Source organism: Lissotriton helveticus, chromosome 9, assembly GCF_964261635.1.
Source record: "Lissotriton helveticus chromosome 9, aLisHel1.1, whole genome shotgun sequence".
Classification (NCBI taxonomy): Eukaryota; Metazoa; Chordata; class Amphibia; order Caudata; family Salamandridae; genus Lissotriton; species Lissotriton helveticus.
The window spans coordinates 614021900-614039138 of NC_136070.1; the positions used below are offsets into that span (position 1 = coordinate 614021900).

Here is a 17239-nt window from a genome sequence, read left to right on the forward strand (position 1 = left end):
AAAACGATAAAATAATTGACGATTAAATAAAACGCATGGAGAAGGCGTGTTATCCTTTGGGCTATACGGCCGCCATTTTCTCTACTGTCTCACTCGAGCTATAAATGCGAAAAATGCGGGATCGGAGCACTGTATCTGGCCCAGGCTGCTGTGTGTTTTGGATCAGCTTTCATCTGTGGAGTTTACATTGGCCAAAGATAGTCTGGGAATGTACAGTAGAGGGGCGCGGAGCGCTCTTCCTCACCGCTACATAGGCCTGGTGGGGATTCCTGCATTCCAGGGCCCGGTGATATTTCAGATACTGGATTTTGACAACTGTACACTGGGGGAATACTCACGTCATCTTCTGTTATTGTTATTATGACATTCTTTACAGCCAATGCTGCGCAAATTGGCTAAATTATTAAAAAAAATACGTTAATGCGTGCGGCCATGTCAATTTGTAGAGGCACACCCCATACATGGGTGTGCCTAAAAAATGACACAGTCATTTACTTTAACTTTTTAGTTATCGATCCCCGTTGGATTGGTAACTAAAAAGGAAAACAATGCGTAAGCATGATTTTTTAAGCAGGTGAGGCAACATTGGGGCAGAAAGAATAGTGGGTGCAAGTAGTGTGCGGGTGAGAGGAAGCAACACAGAGGCGAGAGAGGCACAACAGCACAGAGGGCGCAGGTGGGGGCGTAAGCAGCACAGAGGGTGTGGGTGGCGGGAAGCAACCTGAAAGGTGGGAGGGAGAAAGCAACACAGTGGACGCGAGTGGGAGTGGAAGCAACAAGGAGGGCGCAGTTGGGGGAAAAGCAGATAGGTGAGAGAGCAACGTGGAGAGAAGCATGGCGAGAGAGAGGAATACGAAGGAACACGAGGGAGACAGTTGTTAAACACATGCACTCTTGTTGAGTGTTTAAACAAAAAGAAAAAAGTAGTGCTCGGAAAGTGAGCAGTGGAAGGACACAAGTAATACATCCATGCTCCAGGGGAGGGACAAACACCAGAAGAGGAAGGCAAGCCAACACAAACAAATAAATAAGAAGCAATCAAATAATAGTGACAATAAAGCCAAGCAATGGGCGGGCTCTAAGCCCACAATTAGCTAACAATAACTCTTGCAACAGAAGAGCACATGCCCTCTCTAGTATGTACGTTATCTTTGGGGTTCTGCGTTAGCCTCAGTATAGTTTAACCTGTACCTGAAACCATTGGTGGAAAACATTTGTCAACTGGGATCTTTCATCGCCAATACACTAATGCCATCCAGCTCTACCTGCAGGTCACCTGCCTCCCCGGAAGACATTACCCTTGCTGCCACAACCCTTGACAATATTCATCCTTGACAGTCCACCATCACAAATTGAACCTTGACAGAACTGAACTTCTCCTTATTTTCTCCCAAACACTTCCAGGTTCACAAACATATCTACTCAGGGAACATTGCTCTTCCCCCAAACATTGCATGGCCCCTGTTATTGATATCTATAAAGCTAGAGGGGTCTCTGCTGCACTTTATGGGGCAGAGCTGTGGGGTACTTGTAATTTGGAGGTACTAGCCAAAGTGGAGAGCAAATTCTTGAAAGATCTGATGGCTCTCCCTTTGAGCACACCCACAGTTCCCGTGCTTTTGGACCTGGGATGTAGATCGATTGTGGATCAGGCACGACTACGGCCCCTGTTGCTGTGGGCTCGATTGTGGAGGGTCCCCGAACTTGCCTCATACGCTGAGGGCCTGTCCGAGGTGATGGCCATGGGGGGCTGGCACAGGGTAAAGTGGTTGAGGGATGTTAAAAGCCTCCTGGGGGAGTTGGGATTGGGCGAAGCATGGGTTACTCGATATGCCCCACCCAAAGCCACCCTGAGGAAACTGTACTGGGATTGGGTCTCTCACAAACTCATTAGCAACCCACGTTACTGTAATTCCACCTCAGTTTTTCTACGAATCAAAGACGTGGTGGCCTATGAACCCTATCTTGACCTGGTTTCCATCGCATTTGATAGGGCATTGTACTTTAGATTTAGGGTGGGTACCCTACCAGTAGGCAAGTTGTTATCTAAATGGAAATCGACCTCCCAGCATTCCCCCTATTGTGCCTTATGTTCCACGCGAGTGGAGACGGTTGCTCACATCCTTTTTGAATGCCCGGACTATTGTAAACCAAGGAAGCGTTGGCTCAAACCAGTGTGCAGATCATTTGGCACCCGCCAATACTCAGTGGCCCTACGGATTTTACAAACAGACACTTCTCCCCTTGTAGTTTGAGGCATCTCAAAATTTTTAAAATGGACTTGGTTGATTCGATCAAATAGGCTTTCTGTATCAATTTAATCCTCTTTTAATTGTATTTATTCTAATGTTTTTATCGTTTTTTTTTTTTTTTTAAATCCTTTAGGAAGTTTTGTAATGTACAGTTGGTGAATGCCTTTTTTCTTTTTTTTTTTAATTTGTTGTACTCATTGCTTTTAAGATATTTTTATGTATCGAAATAAAGCACATCAACCAACAAACATATCTATTCCCGTGCCAGTAGGGCAAACCACCAATTTACATTGATTGATGAAATTAAACCATTCTTCCCTGAATAGATCTCGAAGATGTGACTAAAGCCTTGACTATTTCAGAGCTGTTTTTGTTAACCTTCTGAAACTTCAGCCCATTTGAAAGCCTCTTTTCATGCAGCAGCTTTCTGGGATTGGGCGCTCTGAGCACATTTCCCCTATAATACAATTGCTAGGTTGGTTTCCTGTTGAGGGAGAGCAGTTATCAAGCTCTCATCCTTGGCACATTAACTCCTACACTCTGATCATACCCACCTTAGGCAGGACAATGCCCACACATCCAAAACAGGTCAGAGATACCATATGGTTGGACTTCGCCAAGGAGACAACAGCATGCCTCTCTTATCAAAACAAAACACAATTCCATAACAACGCTTTATACTAAACCAGCACCAAACCAACATCACCAGTTAGTCTGTTTAAGGGCATAGTGTGAGCCCATAACTAAGAATGCACTTTCAGTGATCTTAGACATAAAGTCAAGCCGGGCAGTGTAAAGACCAATCCTCAGACATAACACATACCTGAAATGGTAAAAACCTTGCGTTACCAGTACCAAGCACCACTACCCACAATAAAACACGCATCCAAGACCAATCAATTACACGAAGGTAGCATGGTGGCCACATCTGCACTCTTATGACCCAGCTCAACCAATGAGAAATCAAACTTTGATCTGTGATGGTATGTGGTGACACATCTGTGAGGCCATACACAAGGCAGAACAGGCTGTAAAGAAATCTCTATAACATACCAAAACAGCACTTCACATATCATAGCATACTAGCACAGGTTCAAGCATGCAGAGTAGGGTCCAGAGGAAAGCATAAAAGGATCAGTGGAGCAACATGGGGTCCAAGGAGGGAGCAGCATAGAAGCCACTGAAAGGAAGACCAAAAAAGGGCATATGCCTTTTTTTACTTTTTATGGCCTGGTTGCACTGTGTCTTCTGGCATGGCTATTGAAAGCCACATTGACTATCCTCTTAACTGCGCCAAACGTTCCGCGCTAGTGCGGAACGTTCTATTGAGCGGGTGGGGCCGTGACGGCCAACGAACGTGCACAGCACTACCGAGGTTGTGCACGCGATGGCCGTTGGCCGTCGGCAGCAGCGATGAGGTTAGAGACAAGGAAGTCAGGTATCTGAGTTTCTGGTGTGTGCTGTGTTTAGGGTGGCTCCAGTTGGTTTAGTATGAGGTCCTGTTGCTTGTGGATGAATGAGTGAGTGAGCCCTAAGACTTTCCCTTTTCTATCAATACCCATGGATGAATGCTTGTCCATTGTACGGTTGTGTGTGCTGAATTATGTCCTGTTGTGTTGTACTGTTATTGACACTAATGTTGTCTTTTGTTTTTTATTGGTAGGAAGAAAGATCAGGCATGATTGCCTTATATATAAGGGATAAAGTACCCCTTGCCATACATTCACCAAGCAGTTCCAGGGCCATATAGAGGATTGAGGCCGAAGGCAGAGCTCCTTTATAAAGTTAGGGAACTCCAATGTGACTTGCAATATCCTTATCATGTACAGCAAGGAGACTTTATCACTTATAATACATGGTCACGCCATCACCCCCTCCCCCCCCCACAAACCACTTACATCCTTGGTGCATAATGTTTTCATATGAAAGAGGGAGCATGTTTGCAAACACGAAGAATAAATATAGAATGGCTAGTGCAAAATTAAACACAGCCCAAAAAATTCCTAGATAGTTGTTGAAAAAAAGATATTAGAATCAGTGAAATACAAGTCAGTGAAAAAACAAAGCACTGCAGAGTCATGCAGAAAGATTCTAACTTTTTTATAATTTCCCAAGGAGTGCAAAAAATAACCATGTTGCCATAAATATCTACTTTCTGCATGGCACTGTAAGCTAGGAAAAACAGAGCAAGAGAAAGAACAGCAATAGCCTGCCTTTCCTCTCAGCTGCTACCCCTGGTAGAAGGCTGTGTGAGATCAGAACCCAACTTTAATAAGCTATTACAGTTGAGTTCTAATGTAATTTCCCAATAATCGGTGACTGTGTGTGTCACAAGTCGCCGATAATAAAGATATTAGAGGCACATTTTTATGCAGGGGTTGCAGAATCCCATGTGGCTAGTTAGTCAATAAAACACCATTAAATAGCCATGGTGTGTATTTTGTTTGCTGGGAGGCACAGTGTCATGTCTAATGTTTTCTGTGGCAACTGTGTGAATTGATAAGTCTGTGTACATTGTTGTACTGTTTAGGAGAATCACTGCGATCTATATGGCTTTGGCGCAGAGAAGGTGCAGAAAGAACTAATATGATTTATTTGTTTCTGGGAATGATATTTGTGTTAATGGAGTAGGTTGTACTTTTAGCAAGGCCACTGGAATTATGTAATTCTGTGGCATTTTCTGCATAATTTAGGATTTGCCGCATTTGCCACCTAATCCATCGTCTGCTGCATAATTTACAGGTTTTGACAAAAAAAGTTTCTACCGCAGTAAGTTCAAAAGTTACTAAAATGGGGCAACACGTGTTCCTGGGCATTGGAAAGCCCTTTGCAAAGGTTGGCTAGTCATCTTTCAGTTGTTTATTACCAAATTGAGCTGTTAAACTGGTACCAATGAGGTAAAATCTTTGCCCAGACAGTGTTACAATGTGTAAACATTTGAAGATAATGAAGCAATACTATCAAAAAATGTGCCGCGTTATGATGCATAATTTACCTTTTCTTGCGGCATACTTTAGTCAATCCTGCCGCATAATTTAGTCCTCCCCTGCCACATAATTCCAGTGACCCTGACAATTAGGGGTCATCGTTTAACTAACTGTATTTCCTAGGTACTGTGCTTTGCTCCTGAGGGTGTGAGAAGCTCTTACATGTGACAGTTTGTCACCCACTCCCTGTCCCTTGTTCATGTCTGTGGTGAAGACGTTTCAGCTAAGAACCAAGGAACCTGATTGGCCCTATCTTTCTCAACATTCCAGCCACTGTGCTTTAATTTATTACTCTTTATAATAACATTGTTGTTGATTTTGTCATTAACTCCTAGCCAGCCAGGTTAAATGTAACCTGAATCCGTTACCACCTAGCTGGTGTTTGCTGCCGTATGTGCCAAGTTGGTGGAGGGACCATGCCAGTTCAGTGTGCCATCTTTGCCATACAGACCCACACTCTAGCAGATGGCATTGACTCGCAGCCCAAGCTGGATAGATAGTCATCTATAGCATTATGCTTGCCCATACAGTCATTGGCTTGTAGACTGGGCTTCCATTTTCTGGATTTTTGGAGGCCCTCTCTCACAACGCCTTTGACTCACAGACCAAACAGTCAAGGCACTCATAACTAACGGCTAGGGCGGCTGACCTCGAATCTGGGGAACTGGATTCGAGTCTCGGCAACCGATGACGCTGAACATCCTGTCATTCTGGGCAAATCACTTAATCTCCCTGTGCCTAACAAAAATGAATGTGTGCCCTCATGTAATGTAACTGGTGGTATGTCAAGCGCGGTGATACCCGATTCGAGTCAAGTTCGCGCTATATAAAACTCAGCAAAAATAAATAAATAAATAAGGTCCTGGAAAATGAGAATGGCCGTTTTCCCTTTTTTAGACCTTGGCACCCTTTAGATCTCAGTTTCTAGGTATATTAGTTAAAAATACACAACGCGCTGGTTTCGCGGAGCCGGATGTGCGTTGTCAGGCTGTGTCCAGGCCTGAGCCCTCTCCTCAGCTGAACTGTCTGTGGTTATATTATAGCAAAGTTGGTTGGCAGACGCCTCCAAGGAGAAATGGATCCTTCTCTGAACAATAGCAGAAGGGTGGGACCACTGAACCACGGGCGCCAGAGAGGAAGGAAGGGACGTCAGCCAAAGGAAGAGCTTTCTCGGGCATCAATTTGCCAATTTGTGGCTTGCATGTTTGTAGAATGATGACGCCAAGATGACCAGACTACAGCTACTGCTTTTATCCTACTTCTTTCCTGTGTGTTGTTGAAATATACTTGGGCACATTACGTCCATGACGGCATGGCGGGGACTCCTGAGCATAGGAGGGGACCCCTTTGCACATGATGGCAGTGAGTAGATACCTGGGTACCAGGAGGCAGGGACTCACATATGATGAGGGTGCAAGATATCAATGACCATCAACTGATAGTGTGCCTGAACATCTGGAAATATTGACTGGCACATGAAAGCCAGGTCTTGGCATGCACTCAAGTAGCAGAAATGATGCTGAAGGCAGAAACCCCCAACCGTTACCTCGGCCCACCCTGCTCTAATTGGAAGACTAACGAAATCACCAAAGTCTACTGTGAGCCCCATCACGGCACAACACTTTTGAACAAACAACTTGCCCTAATACACAGTGAGCTAGCTATTTGTGAGCGAAATAGTGTATTTTCTGTAAGTGATCATCTAAAAATTAGGACAAATTATATTTTTGTAAAAATTAAATGATATTTTGAACAAAATTGATGTAATTCTGAAATATTTCAAGATGGTATCTAAGTGAAAATCCATACTGATATGGGGGCATATATTCCTGATGCTATTGCAAAAATGTGTGCGAGTCTGAGCCTGGTTGTACAAAAGGAATATGTTTTTTTAAATCTAAATATTTGTTTTTTCTATAAACAGAGTGATAGCATGGCAGTCTAACCAGGAGAATAGCTCTGCTTGTTTAAACCATACGAATTTGAATAGGGTTTAATTTTTCCATCCTAATCCTTCCTAAGAGATTCTCGATCACATTATATGACTGAGAATCTAATAAAAAATGGGTAAGACCAGATAGGTAGAAGTGAATGGAGATGCGTTATCTATACTAATTAATAAAGAGAGAGCCCAAACCTTTTAGGCGGGTAATCTCAGGAACCACAGTACCAAACACAACACCCAATACAGCGTTGGAAAGGGCAGTTGCAGCCGAAGGACATTGGCTATGCAGACGCCCACCATATACATTTAAAAGGTAAAAGAACCGTGCCAGCAAATTAGTCCCTTGTGGGCGTGTCTGCGTTGTGCTGTGGGCGTGTGCTGGGGTGTGACAAACGCTGGGGCGTGTGGTACGTTCCACCCTTCATACCATGTCTCATATCGTGTGCTGTGGGCGTGTGCTGGGGGCGTGGGCGTGTGCGTGGCGCGGGATTACGGAAAAAAAAGTGAGCGTTTTGCCCAATATTTCATTGTTTTTTCTTCCCAGGTTCTGTACATTCCAGCTCCGGGTGTCCACCTTGCTCCCTTTAAATACCCCTGCACCCCATAATCATAACCCACCCTTACTCCTTAAAATACTCCAACACCCTTAAACACTAACCAATCTTAACCCTATGAATATACCCTGTACCCCAAAACCCAAACCTATCCCTAAACCCTAAAAATACCCCTGTATCCCAAAACCCAAACCTAGCCCTGAACCCTATAAATACCCCTGTACCTCAAAACCCAAACCTACCCCTGAACCCTAAAAATACCCCTGTATCCCAAAATCCCAAAACTAGCCCTGAACCCTAAAAATACCCCTGTACCCCAAAACCAAAACCTACCCCTGAACCCGAAAATACCCCTGTACCCCAAAACCCAAACCTAGCCCATAACCCTTAAAATACCCCTGTACCCCAAAACCCAAACCTACCCCTGAACCCTAAAAATACCCCTGTACCCCAAAACCCAAACCTTGCCCTGAACCATAAAAATAACCCTGTACCCCAAAACCCAAACCTACCCCTGAACCCTAAAATACCCCTGTACCCCAAAACCCAAACCTAGCCCTGAACCCTAAAAATACCCCTGTACCCCAAAACCCAAACCTATCCCTGAACCCTTAAAATATCCCTGTACCCCAAAACCCAAACCTACCCCTGAACCCAAAAAATACCCCTATACCCCAAAACCCAAACCTAGCCCTGAACCCTAAAAATACCCCTGTACCCCAAAACCCATACCTATCCCTAAACCCTAAAACTACCCCTGTACCCCATAACCCAAAACTATATCTGAACCCTTAAAATACCCAAACACCCCAAAACATATACCTCATTACCCTAAAACATATACCCCTATACCCATACTTACCTTATCCAAACATTTTTAAAAAACACGCTTTTACCATTCATGCATTTACAACGAATTTCGTTGTAAATGTATGCGTGGGAAAAGCATATGAAATGTAATGCCATGCGTTATAATGGCATTGCAGAGTCATGGTACTTTCGTAATGAAAGTATGCGGAGTGATGGTATGAGGAAAGAAAGTTGCGGAATAATGGGTGTTTACCCTCCCCGGTAAGTACATTGGTGGCATGGTGGCCCATATCTCCAGCAACATACTTATATTTTTTCACCACCGATTTGAAAAATGCACAGGTCTCTCTCATTGTTGGCCAGCACCGACATACACTTTTAGACACACCTCCCGCCACAAGTTCTAGAATTGAGAACTAAAGAGCTGGGGAGCTACGTTTGAATCTCGGCATCAGCTTAACATCCTGTGATTCCAGGCAAATCGCTTTGTCTCCTCGTGCCTACCACAAATGAATGTGTTCTTCTGTAATGTAAATTGTGCTCATGCCATGTTGTCGAGTTCGCGCTATATAATATTGCAAGGAAAAATAAAGTAGGGAAACTCGAGTTCACACACTACTGAACGCGCACTCTTAAGTGCCTCAGCAGTGCACTGTGAATCGGAGCGTTTCACAGGCCTGTCACAGATGAGAAATGCTATCAAAACGAAATCCTACAAAACAATATACTACTGACTGTCAGCAATTCATACCCGGACAACGTCCGGACGGGCTGCTAGTTCTTTTTTAAAATAGACAAGTGGATTTAAGACTATATTAGTTTGTTTGAACTGTCTGTAAAACCTTGGACTTGGTTTGTAATTTCAAAGCATGTTGTTCAATACAGCACTGGCAAAATAAAAATCATAAATATTTTGGTCGGAGATCATTGACAGGCTCCACTTCAGGAGACTGAATTGTGCCTGAGATTACATTGATGGGAAGCAGCATTAAAATAACATCAAAATGTTAAGGCTGTGTTAACCCTTCGTGAGGGGTGGTATGAGGGTGACAATCACTATGCTGAGACATTTTGAATGTTGTTTATGGGGGACTCAAACCATATTTCCTAAAGTTCACATTTTAGCTACTGAAAAAACTTGGCTCAAGGTGTATTACCTTCCCCCTGCTCACCACTGTGTCTCACCCAACTCTCAGAGTAGCATAAGGGTATCTTCACATACTTCATCCCCTATTATGTCTGACCTTCGACTCTAGAATGTCCGCGTATTCCAATCTCACTACGTAGATGACTCTCTAGGGTTTTTAAGACAGTCTGCCCAAATTCTCAATGTACACTCTGGAATATCTGGGATAGTCTGCACAGACCTCTCCCACTTTTGAGTTCTCTCTTTATGCTCTGGAATATTTGGGGATTCCTCTTTCTCAAGCTTAACTCTACAAGCTGGAATGTTTTGGGTTTTTAGGCTAGACCTTTCTTGCTGTCATAGTCACACACCGCTTGGAGATGTGGAGGGCATGTCAACAATGTTACCTTCTTGGAGTCTTAAGGCCTAATTTAGAGTTTATTGTGTGTGATACTCCAGCTGCCATATTACAAGTCCCATAGGATATAATGCACTTGTAATACAGCGAACAGGATATCTGCCATTTATGGGATGGAGTAGATTCTTATCCCATTTGGCAAACTGTAAATCAGGCCCTTTGTTTGTTGAGTGGGATCATGTGATACCTGGAAGCTGTTCAACTCTCAGAGCTACTCTGTGCTTAAATGGAATCTTTATGGCATTTCTGCGATCGTGGAAACTGCTCTTTCTGGGATCCCACTGTAGCCAAGATCTTATGGATCAGCCCTCTGCACAAAAGCAGCAAACACAAGGCCGCTCCCCAATGGGCATACTTCTGCCGTGCTGTTAGAATGGAAAAGGCGCTCAAGTCTTCTGTTTGGAGTGTCTTTTTCAGGGGTTTTATTCATGGTGACATTTTGTTGTTACTCTTTGAGCACCTGGCATCAATTTCCAACAATTCGAAAAAAAATCCTCTCCCTTTGAATGTTGTCAGGTTCACCTTTACAGTTGTTATAAAAGAATGTCCATTTGGCTTATAAAAAAACACAAACAGATGATACAAAATACCTTACAGTCTCAGTATTATTTAGCGATAACGATGCATCCGCCGTCTTTCCCACCCCATGGAAGTGCTGATTCTTTTTTAATATTAAAGCTGCCTCTGCGTAAGCCTTCATCACTTTTTTCATTGATAGATAACCAGGCCAAATTTGTATTCATATTTTCATATATATTGGTGATCGTAAATGTGCTCAAGGTTTGTGAGTTCCTCTGCAGGGAATCAAGAAAATAAGCGAAAATTTTGCAGAATTAGTTTTTCTTCTGAAAACTGGGAAAAAAGTGCTATGTAAGAAAGTGTGCCTTTTGTTTCTATAATGGTCCTCAACAGAAGGTTTCTTGTGAAAAGTTTGACCTCTTCCCTGCTTTTAGAACTAGAGTTGTAAAAAATCATTTTCACCACAGGTTTTTAAATTATTTTAGTGGTGGTACATTTTCAAATTGTTGTTGTTGCTACCTACTTGTGGCTTGAGAGGGAATGAGGAGTGAAAACTCATGGATGAACCCAGAAAGCTATGCATTCATGAAAATTAGACAATATTCTGAATTTAGCAAGGGGTCATTGTGTTGATCACTCATATTTTCCCATGGTTTTCAAGGCAAGTAATTCTTGAAGTAAATCAAAAATAGTGAAAGTAAGTAAGAAAATACACAAATGGGTAACAGTGTTTTCATCAGTAATTGTTTGTTGCGAAGGCTGAGGATTCGTACAGTAGACACACTAAGGTACTGCACTATACTAATTACACACTCACAATAAAGTGTGGTAGAAATAGGTGTAACACCACCATGAAGAACTACATATATTTTTAGGTCCAGCCTGGGCAGCGCATGCGCTGCTCTGGGAGGCATGCTGTATTCAGGTAGAGACTTGAAGCTCCACCCACCCTTCACCCATATTTTCATTGGCTTGTGTCATTGTCCACTGTAAACTGTGGCTGTTCATTGGTCAATAGGCTTAGTAGTCCCTCCTTAGTACTGCCTTGTCTCATTTTGTAACCTCCCATGGCGACACCCCCTGTTACATGTGTTGTTACTCGGTAGGCTTTAATTATAGCCTCAGAGCACTATTTTCTCAAATAGCTTTGTCCTGCCTGCTGTTGCAGGTAGGACACGCTCTCTCCTAATTCTCTAAAAATAAATTATAGCAAGGTTGCCGAACGCATTTGGAATGCAAGAGGTCTCGCTTTGCAAGAGTTTACGGTATTTGCATTGTAAATGACAATGCCTTTTATTTAAAAACAACACATAATTAAAAGGCATTGTCATTTACAATGCTAAGAGCTCAAACTCTAGTAAATGCGAGACCTATTGCATTGCAAATGCTTGTGCTCTCTGTGTGACCTATTTTTCAATGGTTATCCATTACAAATAAAATAGGCATGGGCAAAGCCAATAACTCTCGCCTTTGTGACCCACTGGCTTTGCCAGTGCTTTCTGCCGAAGCATTGGCAAGCAGCAAAATGTTTTTCCGCTGAGGCTGTAAGTCATCTTCTGGTATGTATCCCTCTTGTGGCAGTAAACTTTCTACATCAATACATCAATTTATTTCTCCCTTTCTCGTTACCCCCTCCTATCTTTTGCAAGATGACTGTTGCAAGTTACTCTTACTGTAAGAAAACTGTCAACACATGGACTGTGAGCATAGCCTGCAGTGCACTGTTTTGACTAATACAAAATTGTTAAAGTATTTTTTAAATAAAATTCCAAAACATGGGAGAGACTTTTTCAAAAGCACCTTCAAATGTATGGTTTTGCAGTGAAGCTTGAAGTAGTCATAAGACCACAAAACAAGAGATGAGAACAGTGCTTAATTTCTGAAAAAATAAGTGCCTGTGCCTTCACCAGGAGGCCACTGCAGCTTGTACTAGCCCATTGCTCCTGTCAGCACCACCTATGACAGAACCGACACAACTACTAACCATGAAACCCTACAAGTGTGTAATAACCATTTTAAGGTATGTTGAATTAATAACCAACTGTTGTTGGGCTCCCCTCTATGTTAGACCACCAGTGCCACCACGTGGCAGACTGTCATACGTGCCGGTGTTGATAATTAAGTGCTGGTGCCAAGCACCAGAAACCATTGGCTCAAATTAAGCACTGAATGAGAATAATGATGCAATCACGTCTCACTAGGAATTATACATGTTCCCTTTGCAAGAATTAGAACATGTTCTGAAAACTTATTTCAAATACATGAAATGTATAATGGTTAAATCATTTTTAGAATAAGAAGAAAAGGGTTATTTAAAATAATGATATTATAAATATGTTTGAGCAGTGATACGGAGCTGAGTATTGTGGTAGCCAGCACAAAGAATGAATCCCAAAAGGAGGGCAGTGCATACTCAAATCCACTTAGTCTATCCAAGTTTTTTCTTTGCAGTTTTTATATATCTCAAATTTGAATTGAGATCATCAGAGTGCTCTACACGAGAACTACACATTACATGTTTTTATGCTGCAGGAGATTAACCCCCAGATTCATCATGGCCCCGATTTGCGAGTCCTTAATAGCGATTATTAAGGAATCGCTATTAAGGACTCTCAAATCGGGATTCATGTAGAAATTGCAAAATAAATTGTGATTCCTACAGCCTCCTTATTTGCGATTAGCAAATTGCTAATCGCAAATAAGGAATAACTCCCCATTCATTCCTATGGGCCTAAAGGCCCATAGGAATGAATGGGGAGTCAATCCTTATTTGCGATTAGCAATTTGCTAATCGCAAATAAGAATGAGATTTCAAGGGTGCCAGGGGTGTCCAAAGGACACCCTGTAGCACCCCTGAAATGGAAATGTAGCCTGATGTTGCGCACACACATGTCCAAAGGACATGTGTGTGTGTGTAACATACCACTTAGAAAAATGCACTAAAGTGCAGTTTTCTAAGTTTTCGCTATTTACCACGAAGTCAGACTTCGCGGTAAATAGCGGCCGGAAATTGCGAATTCGCAAATTGTAAAAGTTTCATGAATTGCATTTAAGGAATCTCAAATAGAGATTCCTTAAATGCTATTCCTCGCTAAAATGCAAATTCTGTAATAGCGAATTTTGCATTTGGGATGATGAATCCCAAATGCAAAAATTGCGCTTGCAAAGGGCCAGATTCTCAGAATCTGGCCCTTTGCGAGCGCAATTTCCCTTGATGAATCTGGCTGTAAGTGATTTGCTCAGAATCACAGGATGTTGAGCGAAGACCAGGATTCGAATTTGGTTTCCTAGTTCCAAAGTTGCCCGCAAAGTTGATACAATTCCTGGGTTAGGGGATCCCACCAGAATGTTTTGCCCTGGGCGTCACTAAAGCCTATGAGAGCACTGGCTCCAGCTCTGTATGGATTGGCTTAGCGGTCATTGTGTCTATGCTCTTGATTTAAGAAACAAGATGGCTGCTCCACTGTGTGACGTGTGAAGTGAGATGATGTTCAGGCGCACATTAGGTCACCCTGATATGTATTTGATAGGCTAAAAAGATGGAGTTTACGTTTAACTAGACCAGTGATCCTATTGTAATGAGATCAAGACATAGCTTTTTTAATTATCTTCCAAGCTGATCAAAGTAGCTGTGCTAGGCCCCGCCCTGGAGAGACAGGAAGTCACATATACAGACAGGAAGCTGGAAGTATGTTGCTTTCCAGCTTCTGGGTGGGGAAGGAAGAGGGTCATAAAGGATCTCCTTAGGGAACGGCGGTCCTGAATTCCTCACATGCCAGATCATAGAGCGTGCCCTTGGCACCAAGCACGCTTTCTATAAATCCAGGAAGGAACTGGGTGGAGCAAAGCACGCTGTTTGCATGAATGGGAAGGAAAGGGTGATTAATGGAAATGCAGAAAGGCAAGTGGGTGGGAGAGGATGTACAAAAGGACTGTAGGAGTTTGCCAATGGATGCTACAAAGGACAGAAAGAACACAAGGCAATGAAAACGGTCTACTCTGTACCCACAGTAAAAGAGGTCAGCATGTTTCGACCATGAGAGATTGGGGCGGAGGGTGACATGTGTCAGGCCATCCAGTGTGCCACTACAGTTAAGAAAACAACTGAAAGTCACCACTTTAAGGAACATGCTTTTCAACATCATTAATGTTACAGCTCCCCAAGTGGCCAGCATCGAAAATCCCTCTTCGGTAACATTTTCGTCCCCATTTTTCCTCTATCTTTATAATATATGGTATTCTGCAATCCCTGTGTAAATATTCAACTCTAATTTATTTCTAAATAATAGGCGTCTTGTGATGCACATAGTCGCCCACTATAAAGAATTAACATTAGAACTCAACTGTAATAACTTATTACAGTTAAGTTCTGATGTTACAGTGCCTGCTGCCATCAGCCAAAGGAAAATTCAGGACAGGTCATGGAGAATAATGAAAGCAGCTGTTTAAAGAAACACGTTTATTGCTTTTCTTTCTTCTGATCTGTTTTTGTAGCTCACAGTGACAAGCAGACAGGAGATATTTATAGGAACATGTTTATTTTATACAATCCTTAAGTAATTATTAAAAAGTTAGAATCTTTCTGCATGTTTCTAAATATACTGAGCTACTGTCCATTTAAAAAAAACGTACTTTCATTAAACTGATACTAATATATTTTACAACAAACATCTAACAGGTATTTAGATGCGTTTAATTTTACAACTGAGATTCTATTTGTATTCTTCATGTTTGCAATCATGCTTTCTGTTTCATATGAAAGAGCTACGCACCAAGGATTTAAGTGGTTTGTGAGAAAGGTGATGGTGTGACAATGTATTATATAGGATAAAGTACAACCGGTGGTACATGATAAAGAGTTCCATAACCTCATAAAGGAACTTAGCCTTTGGCCTCATTCCCGTATATGGTCATCAAACTCCTCGGTGACTTGCAGTGTCCTTATAATGTATGGCAGGGGGTACTTTATTCCATATATCATGAATGCCTTTGAGTATGTACAATCTTGTCTGGGATTGCTTTTAAATAAAGCAGCTTTTTTTTAATGCAGCCCATTTTTCCTAAAGGAAAACAAGATACATTTAAAACAAAAAATTGAAACGTTTTCGTTTAATTTTTGAAGGGCAGGCATTGGTCCCTGGGACCACTGCCTGCTCGTAAAAAATATTTTTGGATCCAGTCACAAAGGGTAAAGGGTCCCCTGGGGACCCCTTCCCATTTGCGACTTCATTACAACCCTCTTGAAGAGGGCGCTAATTTGTAAGTGTTTTGGGACCGCAATTGCGGTCACAAAACATTCATACATGGCTCTGCGGTCGCTATTAGGAAGGGAACGCCCCTCCCTAATAGTGAGTCGCAATACACTATTTTGCGAGAATTGCACGCACAAACAGGTCGCAAACCTGTTTGCTAATGCAATTTTACATCGGACATCTGGCCCTATACCTCTGTTCCTCTAAACCAATGGACTATGGACTGCATAACAGCACAAGGGGGTGTGCATGCTTCTCACATTCCATGTTAGAATATTAAAATGCACCATAAGCGGCATGACATGTCATCCAGTAAGTAAATATCCTACACGCCAATGGGGATGTAGTGGCATGTGTTGAACATGAAAAGGTAACAGGAGGTGAAGTGTTAAGTCAGTATGGGCCGTGGAACAAAACAAATAAAAACAATGCAACAACAAGAGAACGAAAATACCAAAAGAGCAAAGGTACAGCATGCTTCCGCCCAATCAATTGGAGTAGCAACTGAACAGTAATAAATCAGTTGTAGAACTGCAAAATTTCAAAAGGCTGCAGGCACTTTTATTTCACACAGAGATATGAGGAGGTTGCTCATAATCGTTACACGTTTCGGCTCTAAATAAGCCTTGATCACAGGTGACCTTGTGTTATTTAAAGACACTAGTCACATTCTCTCTTAAGAGTGGGCATTTTGAAACAAAATACTCTAGACCGACTGCTGTGCAGTCAAAATCACAGTTCATTTTTCGTTTCCATTCATCTTGTCAAAAAAATGCGTTTTTAAATGCAAACGTGCCCAGTCCTTCTAATTCTCCTGTGGTGCCTCACAGCTTCGAAATCAGGAGTGAGGATATGTTTAGGGTTTAGGTTTGGGTAGGGGTATGGGATGGTAGGGGTATTTCTAGGGTTATGGGGTGAGTAGGCGCATAGTGTGTGAAGGGCATTTTTATGGTTTGGGGTGGGTAGGCGCATAGGGTGCTGGGGTGACTTTAAGGTTTAGGGGTGTAGGTTGGTAAGTGTGACTTTAAGGTTTAGGGGTGGGTAGGGGTGTAGGGTGGTAAGGGTCTTTTAGGGTTTAGGGGTGGATAGAGGTTTAGGGTGGTAAGGGATTTTGGGGTTGAGGGGAGATGTGGAAGCACTGGGCAGGTTTGCATTTGAAAGCACATTTTGACAAGATGAATGTAAATGAAAGACTATTGCGAAAAAATTGTAAAGGCATAGGTTAGTAACGATACAAAAAGGGAGAATAAACTTAATTGATATAAAATGGGGTTTGGGGGTCTGTCCCAATAAAGAAAAAATTTAAATGTCAAAGAAATTTAAAAAAAGATTGGAATTACAATGACTAAATATAAATATATATATATATATATATA

At 42.2% G+C, this 17239-nt stretch overlaps 1 protein-coding gene across 1 annotated transcript in view; it reads left to right on the top strand.

Moving 5' to 3' along the window:
• Positions 1-17239, top strand: part of PRX (periaxin) — a 280710-nt gene that overhangs the window by 136898 nt on the left and 126573 nt on the right. The window lies entirely within an intron of this gene.